The sequence below is a fragment of the Dasypus novemcinctus genome, chromosome 1 (genome assembly GCF_030445035.2).
Source record: "Dasypus novemcinctus isolate mDasNov1 chromosome 1, mDasNov1.1.hap2, whole genome shotgun sequence".
NCBI lineage: Eukaryota > Metazoa > Chordata > Mammalia > Cingulata > Dasypodidae > Dasypus > Dasypus novemcinctus.
In genome coordinates this window covers 96566611-96578770 of record NC_080673.1, presented here as the reverse complement: position 1 = coordinate 96578770, position 12160 = coordinate 96566611, and positions in this window count along the sequence as shown.

Sequence of the window (12160 nt, the reverse complement as noted above, 5' to 3'; positions counted from 1 at the left end):
GAGGTGATCAGAAAACAAGATTGACTGTGTATTGTGAATTTTTGAAGCTGGAAATATATGGCGGTTCATTATGCCATTCTCTCTACTCTTTGCATCTCTGATATTTTCCATAATAAACTTGTGTAAAGAGTTTAAAAAGCAGCAAAGAGAAAACATAAAATGTTGGTTTCATTGAAGTATTCTTTAGTAAATACACCATTAATGCCTATAAAATCTTTGAATTTTTCCTGTTATATATATTTGTATCTGTTAGAGCAAGTGTTGACATTAGAAATTAGATATTTTGGCTATTGTTATATTTTTAATAGAAAATATGTCATAATATATAATAGAAGAAGGTGATAGGAAAAATTATAATTGCCATTTAAAGACCTAGCTTCATTTCTAATATCGATCAAAAATGCATCATCCTTTAAGAAGGGTTCTAAGAGAACAAAGCAAAAGGAGTATTAATAAGAAATATGAAAACAGGTACCACCTTATTTTAATTGCAGCAAACTCAAGGAAGGCTTTATGCTTTATCTCTCTGTCATCTATTCACCTATCTATATGTACATATGAATGTATGCATGTATCTATCTATCAATCTACATCTATCATGTCTATCATCAATCTTAGGTATTAATTCAGAAGATAGATATAACTCATAATGAAACGTATTAAATAATTATTTGGATTGAAAATGAAATTTGACTCTTCTAAAGGAACATAAATATGATTTGGTTAATGATTTTACAATAAGAATTGGCATTGCTAATCAATTTGTAGCCCAAAAATTTAGTTTCTAGCTCTAAAGTTTTGATACAAATATATTTAAGCACATGGTAAGGTAAATGCTGTTTGTTTAAAAAAATACATTGGCAAAGATATAGTGGAATTTGTAATATTTTAATTTTCCCAACTCTTTATAATCATATTAGGTTAAATAAGATAACTCCCAATGAAAAAATCAATAATCATTGATAATTGATAATTTTGAATTTTTAGAAATCATCAAAAGGAGTTTTAGATAAAAAAAGATAATTTTTGTTGATAGACTATTCTTTTAGTTTGCTAAAGCTGCTGAAAGCAGATACCATCAAATGGGTTGGCTTCTAACAATGGGAATTTATTAGCTTATGAGTTTACAGTTTTGAAAGTGAGAAAAATGGCCAAATCAAGCCATCATCAAGAGTTCTTTCTTCCAAAAGACTGGCTACCTGTGATCCTGGACTCCTCTGGCACATGGCAAGTCCCATGACAGTGCCTTCTGGCCTCTCCCTTCTCTTCCAGGTTTTGTTGCTTTCAGTTTCTTGCTACTCTTTCTTTCTCTCTTCCTCTGAATTTCATTCTTTATACAGGACTCCAGTAGATGGTTAACACCTACCCTGAATTAGATGGGCAATATCTTAACATCCTACTTACCAAAATATCCTACTTACAATGGATCTACACTCACAGGAATGGATTAACTTTAACATACCTGTTTGGATCCATTCAGCTTCAAACTGTCACAACCACTATATAATTTTAAGAACATAAGTAAGAGGAAGTAAAAATAATGTGTTATTAAATAGCTAAACTCTTCCATTCTCATCTTATAAAAACAAGTATTTTAAAATCTCATATCCATAAAAATATAACAGACAAAACTGGTGCTGAATACTGCTACATTCTAGTAATAAATAATGTGTGTAAATGTTTAAATTAAACTATTTTAAAGCCCAACATAACACATTGAGACAAGTTTTAAATACTTTTTAAATTTTCAGTAATTAAAAATTGATAATATATTCTTGAGCCATTGCTGTCTGAAATAACCATAATTGCTTTAATCCTGTAAACATTTTCAAAACTCTGAAATGTGCACATATACACACAAATACACATAAACTGCAAATAAGAGTCATTTGTAATCAATAAAAGATTTTCAAACATAAAAATATATTACATTAGGATACAATTATGTGGGAAAGTCAACTAGATATATAAATATAACATAATTTTATTATAATGTAATATTTTATCATAATATAATTTTCATGGATTATGGTATGAATCAAAATGCAATGGTCTTCTATTTGTCTGTGGATATTTAAAAAGTGGCATAAAACTAAGACTTTAAAATACCCATATTTATAATCCACAAAAATTATATCATTTGCTACTATAAATATCTGAAAAAACTTTGAGATATTTCTTAAAATTTGTATGGATGATGTAGTTCTTAAAATTATTTTAAGAATATGATAGCAAGGTGTGTTATGGGGCATTTTTGGGACTTGGAGGTGTCCTGAATTATACTGCAGGGACAGAGGCAGGACATTATATATTCTGCCATAACCCACTGAACAGACTGGGAGAGAGTGTAAGCTACAATGTGAACTATAATCCATGCTGTGTAGCAGTGCTCCAAAATGTATTAATCAAATGCAATGAATGTAGAACACTAATGAAAGAAGTTGTTCATGTGGGAGGAGTGGGAGGTATGGGGAATGGTGTATATGGGAACCTCATATTTTTTAATGTAACATTTTGTGTGATCCATGTACCTTTAAAAAAGATAATAAATAAAGTCTATTTCATCTAAAGGAAAAAAGAATATGAAAGCAAAAACATTTAAAGCCGCTGCTAAATAATACAAACCCACTTTAAATAAATTTAGAATTTAGAACTTAAAAATTTTTCTACTGACACAAAACTCGGTTAAAAATGCATGCATTGGTCACCAATAAACCTCTTCAGAAACACTCACCTCCCTAGATTCTCTCCCTGGAAGAGATTCTTTTGCCCCCTTTCAATGAGTTTACAGACCTTGCTCTCATTGCAAGACAAATTTTTTTCAACTCTCAAAAAAGGAACAGGAAAAAGCAAAACCAAAAGTTTAAAACTGCCAACAAGAAAAAAAACAGTATCGCCATTTAAATTTAATTAATTTTATCAGAGTCAGTTCCCTTAGGACATCTCTCTGTCACTTAATCTTGCAACCCTCTGTGATGGCCTTTTTTCTTCTTCTTCTTCTTTTTTGCAATATAGCCTTGTTCCATTTATGAATAGTGATTTCTTGTCACTTCAGGGAAACTTTTGTCATACTCACAAGTACTCCTCCATCTCCCCCAAACAAGAGCGAATTCCCAACCATCTGCCTCTGTGTATCTCATACCATGGTGATAATCAGGCTTGCTCTTACTTGTCTATAAAATCTACTGCAAGTGATGATTTCTCTGATTTCTTTAGAGTTTCCTGAATTACTTTTGCCCTTCTGTAGTAATTGGGATTTGAATTCATCAAATATGTGGTTACCCCAATTACCTAAAAGCTCAAATTACTAAGCAAGAACAGCTCCTTAGTGTGGCCATAACAAGACCCAGGTAACTGGTCATTAAGGCCAGGAAAAGGGTTTTTTTTCCCCCACTGCAAGTCTTTATTTTATAGTCATAAACTAGTATCCTCATCAAGCTCTACTCATTCCATCTTTATTGTATTACCTGTAATATATTGCGAGCATAAATTCAAAATAGATCCCCAAGCAATACCTATGTTTTATTATCAATGAAGGATAGTCTAATCGGAGTCAGGTCAGAGAGGATGATTAATGGTATATAGTGGGAAGCAAATAAAAGTTTTCTAACAGAGGGATCTGAAAAGTTGCTGGCAATGCAGTCATGCAGTATGTGTGCAAAAATGTTCCAGGAAATATTTTATTTTTATTTGTTGGCTATGAAATAAATATTGCATAGTTGAATCAGTAAGTTTTATGTGTCAGGTACTATTTCCTGCTGCACCCAATCACTGCGGAACTGTCAAAAGCAAAATGTGTATTTGAAGAGGCTACCCTCTCTGAATGAAAGGAGAAAAAAAAAAGACAGAGTGGTAGGCAAAAAGCATCCCAATGAGTATCTCTCTATCTCTTTTAAAAGTTATTTGAGCTTGGTCCAGTTTTAGCAAACATGTACTCTGAATAAGAAATAATTGAAAGCAATGGCTTCAAAAGGATATAGAGAAGAGGAAAGACTTTTTTAAAAACAAATGATGTTACACAGGTGTAATGTATGCCCAAAGAATATGATAGAATGGTTTCATTGCAGATTAGATAGAACCCCCCTCTCCTCAATAGCAAAATCGACAGGATGTGAAAAGATGAGCATTTTATACTGTGGTACAGGGTCTCCCCCCTGTATGTTACACCATTTCAGTGTAGATGAGCATTCGAAACAGGCAAATGAGAATGCCCAGAAAACAGCAAATGTCAGGTGAGTAGGGGCAGGGAAGCAATGATAATTCAGCACATGCCCCTATACAGAATTTGATAGGAATTACATGTCAAAAGGATGGCTTACGATAAAGATAAGGAAGGCAGAGCACACACACCTTCTTTCCTGAGCAGTTCTCTGTTTTCTCAGTTCCCTCTGCCTCATTTTTGAGAGCCACAGCTCTGGAGACTGAGACAGAGGCTTTTAGCTGTTTATTAATTGCTATATATGTTTGTTGCTGTTACATGACTCAATAGGCTTAAGTTATGAATAATTTAAACGTTGTCTCTCTGCGGACATAAACTATGATATAATAATAACCATCTCCCTTCAGAGTATTGCTTAACAGTGTAGGGACACTGAAACTTCCCCCACCTCTCTCACACATGATACACACACAAATATTCTTACTCACTCAACTCATTCATTTTTAAAATAACCTCTGTTGTTTCTGAGTGTTTTTTAAAAAAATTAGCACTGATTTCTGTGTTCTTTAGAATCCCTTTTTACCCTGTAGTAAAATGAAATAATATTAAGTGATTGCATTTGTATCACTTCAGTACCTCTGATAATGTGCACTAATAATGGTTACACTTTGACCTAGTACTCATCAGATCAATGTTTTATCCTAAATGAGCTAACTAAACACTTTGGAAGCTGAAAGTCTTCATAGTGTAGCAAGGAGGATTCCCTCTGCCTAGCATTCAGGCTCGTCAGAGAGTCACAGGTCCAATGAAGCGTCCAAATATTTGCTCTCTCCTGTGCCTCTGCTCACTCACAGAGTCAGCTGGTTGAAAGGAGTAACTTTCTAATGGTGAAATTATAGGCATTCTGACAGGCCAATGGAGAGATATTTTGAGGGTTGGGAGTTTCCCAGCATCCCCCAAATTTAAATGACAACAAACAGTAGGGTTTAATTTCTTCTGGCCAGGTTTTAGCAGAATTCTTGTCAGTCACATTCACAGAACACCTGTCCTATATAAAATAATTCTCTTCACATACTAATTCCCTGCCTGACATTTGACAGCTTTTATAAAGAAAAATGGGAAGCTGAGTATTTGTTTTTTGGGATGGGAGTTTGATTCATAGCAATTTACTTATTGAGAGGAAAGTTCCAATATGACAAAACTGTTCATTCCTATGATTTTCATTTTAAAGGAATATTTCTTGCACTTCTACTGGTGTCCTTTTCTTAATTTTCATAAAGGATTATTTTTATTGTTTGTCTTTTAAGTGTATATGACTTAACTTTTTAATAGAAGGCTAGGAGAATAGAGCACTGTTGAAAACAGCTGTAACTGATTCCAGCCTTCCTGGTTTGTGTAGAAAAATGGGAAAGACAAGAAACTAAACCATTGTGATCATAGCACAATATTATTTACAGCCTGCATACCAGCAAAATGTTGCACCCATAGCCCCTTGTAACTCTTGAGGGCGCTTGAAGGTGGAATTTTTCCCTTTTTCTCTCTGGTTGATTTCAGGTATTGTTTTGCTGTTATAGAATGGTCTTTGCTCCTGGGAAATTTGTGGATTGTCTATATTCTCCTTAAATAGTTTCCTTACTGTACTTCGTATGGATCCTCAAGTTGCCAAGTTTGACAAGGTCCAATATACAAAATGAGTAAGAAGACTTAAAAACACAGTACGGCATTCTAGTTGATTTACTGATGAGTACCAAGCTGTATAAAAGAATGAGACTTTCTTTAGATACTATAAAGCAAATAAAACTGAAACACTGTATTCCTACAATAAAAGATATTTTTAGATCTGGATAATTCTGTAAACATTTTTCTAACTGTGCCTGTGTGCTTTAATTTTGTCAGTCATAAAGTTAGGGATTGTAAGATACCTGTCTGAGAGAGGACCTACATTTTATGTAGTGCAATCCTTTTTTAAGAAACTTTTTTGCACTATAACTGACAAATAATAAACTGCTCATATTTAAAGTATAAAATTTGACAGATTTTTCATTTTTCTGTAAAACCATCACCATCAAAATATTGAGCATGTGTAGAGATGCCCCAATTTTTCTCTTGTCCCTAAATGCTACACCCCTTTTCGCCCTATCCCAGAAAGAGCAAACTATGTCATTATAATTAATCACGAATTTTAAATTATTAAGGGCAGCAGAAAATATTTATTCCATAAAGCTAACCAAGATTCAGCACATCTAGGAACCTTTGGTTTTCTTTTGTGCATTTTACACATAGACAATGAAATGCAGCTACAGATGTTCTAGAGAAATGTGGCCAAAATTTGGAGATTCTCTGTAAAACAAGAAGTTTTTTTTAAAAAAGATAAAAGCTGGGAGTTGCAAAAGCTGAAGTTTAATATTACTGAAGAGAATAGATGGAAGAAATAAAACTTGTTCACTGAATCCTTGAATTCTAGAACAAAATGTTGATTTTAAGATAAGCAAAATAAGTTCTTTTTCTTTTTTACTGTAGATTACAATGTATGAGGCTAATTAATACCATATGTGGTATAAAGTACATGAAATATATTATATGTTCAAGATGTTTGTGGATAAACATCCATTATATTTGAGCCATAATTGTATAGTACATGAATGTAAGCATTGTTTAGCCAACATTTCTTTATCATAGAGGCTGCCATTGAACAATAGTTTGGGTTTTTCTCAGAATCAATGATGTCCACAGGGAAAATAAATTTATAGTGTTCCTAGCCCAATTTTCTCATAAGAAAAAAAAAACTATAATTCTTTATTTCACTTAGATTTTCTTTTGATTTTAAATATATACAATGAGAGTTTTTAAATTTGTTTAAATATTAAAAAGAAATTAGGAAACAATACATTGGTTTAGTTGTTTCCAAAACTTATAGCTGAAGACTGACTCTCCCAAGTCACAGTTTTAAAAAGCTTTTTATTGTGATAAAACCAATACAAAACACTAAAATTTCCTATTTTAATCACATTTAGTTATAAAGTTCATTGTGCTACCATCACCAACATCTATTACCTGTTCTTTTTCATCACTTCAAAGAGTAACTACTCACCAATTAAGTTAAAATTTCCTCTTCTCAGACTTCCCTTCCCCCGCCCATGGTAACCTATACACCACCATCTGTTTCTACGAAGTTTGCATCTTCTAAGTATTTCATACAATTAAGATCATACAGTGTTTGTTCTTTTGTGTGTGGCTGATTTCACTCAACATGATGTCTTCAAGTTTTATTCATGCTGCAGCATTTATCAGAATTTCATTCCTTTCTATGGATTAATAATATTCTGTTGTAGGTATATACCACATTTTGTCTATCCATTCTTTTTTTTTAAAGATGTATTTTATTTATTTCTCTCCCCAGTTGTCTTTTCCATTTGCTGCATGTTCTTTGTCCGCTTCTGTTGTTGTCAGTGGCATGGGAATCTGTGTCTTGTCTATCTATTCTAAGGGACTTTCAAACTCAAATTTTTAAATGTCCATAATGTTGACTCTTCATTTTTTAAAATCACAATATTGTTCTCTGTGCAGCCAAAGCACTGGTTTTGCACCTATCTTAATAGGGTGCTCCACTATTATTTCTAGAATTTTCTTCCACAGTGTTGACACTCATGCTGAAACTATTGACTATTTACTATTTTAAAACTATTTACTATTTTAAAACTATTTAAATTTACTATTTATCTAAACACAAAACTTCAATTTTTTCTCTCACTTGAATCACAGATTGGTGGATATTTTAGCAACTTTTGTTCAACAGGAAGTTTAGGACAAGTTGATATTCAAATACCTTAATGATGATCTTGCTCCATGGAAAATTCAAGCATATCTGTCTCTGGTTGCTTTCAAGTTTCATTCATTTATTTTATTGGACCTGGCAATATTCTTGCCTTTAGTTCTGCCTTTAGTTTACTTGTGATAGGCTATTTTTTTTTTCACATTGCTCAGAAACAATGCATAAGAAATTCCTGCAATTACAGGTATCTGCCTTTCTTAGGTTCTGAAGGAACATGATTACAGCTTGTAAGAATATATGGAATTGTGATTATTCCTCTGATGAATTATTTTTTTCACTAAGATCAAATTTTGAGGTCATTTCCATGTTTGTCTGTTCACATTGTTTTGTTTGTATAATCTACTGCATATATAATAACGTTTTTTAATATTTTAACATGGCATGATATTTTCAAACTCATTTTAAATAGCAATTAAACTTAACATATGTAGTACCAAGTGAGTTGAAATGAGAAAAATTTGAGCACTAATTACCAAATTTGCACATTTGCAGGCAATGTCAAGTAGATTATTGCTTTTGTCTTGCATACAAAGATTGTAAGAGATGATTTTTAAAAGAAAAATCTATTTCTATAGGTATTAAAATATGAAAATGACTGTCTTAAAATTAAATCAAATATGTTATATTAAATATTTAATGATGCCCGGTATATATCAAAGTTCAACATATTATAGCCATTGTTGTTATTATTGTATTATTGTCCATGATGTTGTCTAATGGAATATTTTGATATTATTTGTTATTTTTCTGACATTGCCAACAGCTTATTCTCAGGACAGTGATATTACATACTTAATTGGTATGGTTTCTTTGGAAGTTTAGATGTTCTATTTCTTTCCATGACAAATCATATCTCGATAATCCCTAGAACTGAACTTTCATAATAGTTCTTATTATACAAAACACAATTTATAATTTATCCCTCAGGATATTTATAGGATCCAGAGCTTATATTATCTGGTCATTGAATCATTTATAAACACATTTTTAAGATGAAGAATATTCTCATTTTGACCTGGTGATTAAAATTTTTTTATCCATTTGTGAGCTTTGAAATATTAATGAAAGCAAAGCCTCTTATTGCTTAATTAATTTTAGATCTTGTGACTTTAATGGTTTTCCATGTTTTCAAGTACTTGACCCGCCAAGCCCAACTTCCACACCCGTATCCAACATAGTTATGTAACATGAAGCCATTCACCCCCACGTTTTCCCTGCTACCTTCCCTGCATTCTAGCAGATCAAATATTAATGCAGAGTTCCATATATTAGGTGAGGCTCTTAAATAACTCTGAAATAGTTATTTATGTTGTTGTCTATGTAGGTCTGAAGGGGAGAAAATGTGATTCAGTTTAAAGCGCAAAGACAGGAACACTCTTTAATAATAAGCTTACAAAACATTAGGACTCTATAAATTCTGAAGTCTACCTTTTTAGGAAAAAGTGGTCATATCAGATAGCACATGCTCAGTATATCTGAGAGCTTCTCTCCAAAGATGTTGCTTTGTGAATAAAAGTGGAGATTCACGCATTATTAAGAGTAAGGTTTACTACATAGTAGAGCCAGGGAGTGGCGTTTCTTCAAAATAAAATAGATAAGTGTAAATAGATAAATGAAAGAAAGATAGATAAGTAGGTAAATAGATAGCTAGATGATAGCTAGATAGACAGGCAGATAATAGATATTTTTAATATTAAATTTCAATATATGAAATCTACATGTCACAGATATTCATCTTCTCTTTTTGTCATAACTACCCTCACTGTCATTATACTTGTTTTGCTCATTGAGGAAGTTATTCCCTTTTTAAAAAGTCATGAAACTGTGTTGCCCTATAATTCTTCAAAATTTTGGTTGAGATGGTTTTTATCCCAAATGAGTTCCACCTTTTTTCATTCACTTCTGAGGTAGTGCTGAACTCAGAGACTTAAAAGAACAAATTTCGTTGGCGCACTTGGCCCAGTGGTTAGGGCGTCCGTCTACCACATGGGAGGTCCACGGTTCAAACCCCGGGCCTCCTTGACCCATGTGGAGCTGGCCCATACGCAGTGCTGATGCGCTCAAGGAGTGCCCTGCCACGCAGGAGTGTCCCTCCAGTAGAGGAGCCCCACGTGCAAGGAGTGCGCCCCATAAGAAGAGCTGCCTAGCGCGAAAGAAAGTGCAGCCTGTGCAGGAATGGTGCTGCACACACGGAGAGCTTGACACAAGATGACGCAACAAAAAGAAACACAGATTCCAATGCCACTGACAACAACAGAAACAGACCAAGAAGATGTAGCAAAATAGACACAGAGAACAGACAACGGGGGGGGGGGGGGGGGGGGGGGCGGGTAGGGGAGAGAAATAAATAAATCTTTAAAGAAAAAAAAAAAGAAAGTAGTCTACAAATCTCTAACCAAAAGAAAAAAAAACAGTGAAAAAAAAGGACTAAATTTCCTTGCCAAAGTTATTACCCTTCAGCAAGCCACTTAACCTCTGTTTGCTCTCCTAAGAATAATATCTATATTTAAGTGTTGTTGGAATTATTAAATAAAGAATGTACATGGAAAAACCTAGCAAGCAATAAGTATCAATTAGCTCATATTATTTTGTGTTTCAGTGAGTTTCAATTATTTAAATACCTGTATTCTTTGTCTAAATTCTATTTTTGCTAATTAGGTTTTGTTTGATTGCATTATTGGCCCCAATGCTTTACCCTTTTTAAACTAATGCCCTTAAGCATGCAACTTTATTTACACAGATATCTTTCCTTGCCCCTTGAGTATGGGTTCAGTCATTTGACTCTCTTTGGCCAATAGAAGTGATGCAAAAGTGACATTATTTCTTAAGAGGTGTTGCATGGTTTTACTTGCTCTATTAATAGAATTACCAGATTTTGTTTTTAAAAATGCATGAGAATACTTATCCTAAATATTGCATGTATTTTTACTAGTTTATCCATTATTTATGCAAAATTCAAATCTAGGTGCTATCCTGTATATTATTTGGCAGCCCTGTCTTTACCATTTCCATAAGAACATGCCAGATAGTACTAGGTCTTAGGAAAAAGATAAGAAATAGGTGGAGAGCACTGCCCCAATTCAAGTACAGCATGAAAAGGAGATGGCAAAACAAACAAATAAACAAAAAACACCTGTTATTATTCAATTAGTCATGTGTGAATAACATGACTGGGTACTTAAAAAAATCAGAGAGAATCCACCAATTATTAGAATAAATGTACAACTTTATCAAAGTTTCTAGATAAAATTAAATAAATAAAAACAAATGTATTCTATACACTAGCAATAAACAAGTAAAAATACATTTTAAAATATGATGCTACTTACCATACAATCAAAAAACACCAAATAGTTTGGAATAAATCTAATAAAATGGCAGAACTGTGTACTGAAAACCACAAAATATTATTGAAAGAATTTAAAGTAGGCTTAAATTAAAGGAGGGTTATAGCACGTGTGTGGATCAGATTTCAAATGTTAACAACATCAGTCATTCCCAAATTCATCTTTAAATTCAACATAATCTTAACAAAAATGTTAGTTGTTGTTGTTGTTGTTGTTTGTTAGTTTGTTTGTTTTGTAGAAGTGGCATTTGGAATTCATTGGAAAATTTTAAAGCCCAAGAACAGCCAAGCCAAGGCAATCATGGACACTAAAGTTTTAGTGCCTACACTATCAGGTACAAAAGCCTTGTTATGAAGTTATAGCAACTAAGAATATAAAAACTGATTGATTGGACAGAATAGAGCCTAGAAAGAGCCTACATAGACAAAATCTATTGATACAGGGTGAAGACAACATTGCAATGCATTGGGAAAAGGCTTGTCCAGCTATAAGATTAAACTTGGTCAATTAGACGTTTATTTAATGAAAATATATTTTACTCCTGTGGGTGGTTGGAGCTGTACGTACTCCAGAGAAACACGTTCTTATTTCCAATCTATTCCATTTTAAGTAGGAACTTTTGATGAGGTTACTTCAATTAAGACATTCTGGCCCACCTCAATCACAATGTGTTTTAATCCTGAGAAGCAGAGTGAAATTCAGACAGACAGAGAAAAAGCCACAGAAAGTTAGAAGCTGAAAACAAAACCCGGAAGAGAATGGCGAGGCCGGAAGAGGCCACTATGTACATTGCCATGTCACAAACTAAGGACTAAGAATCGC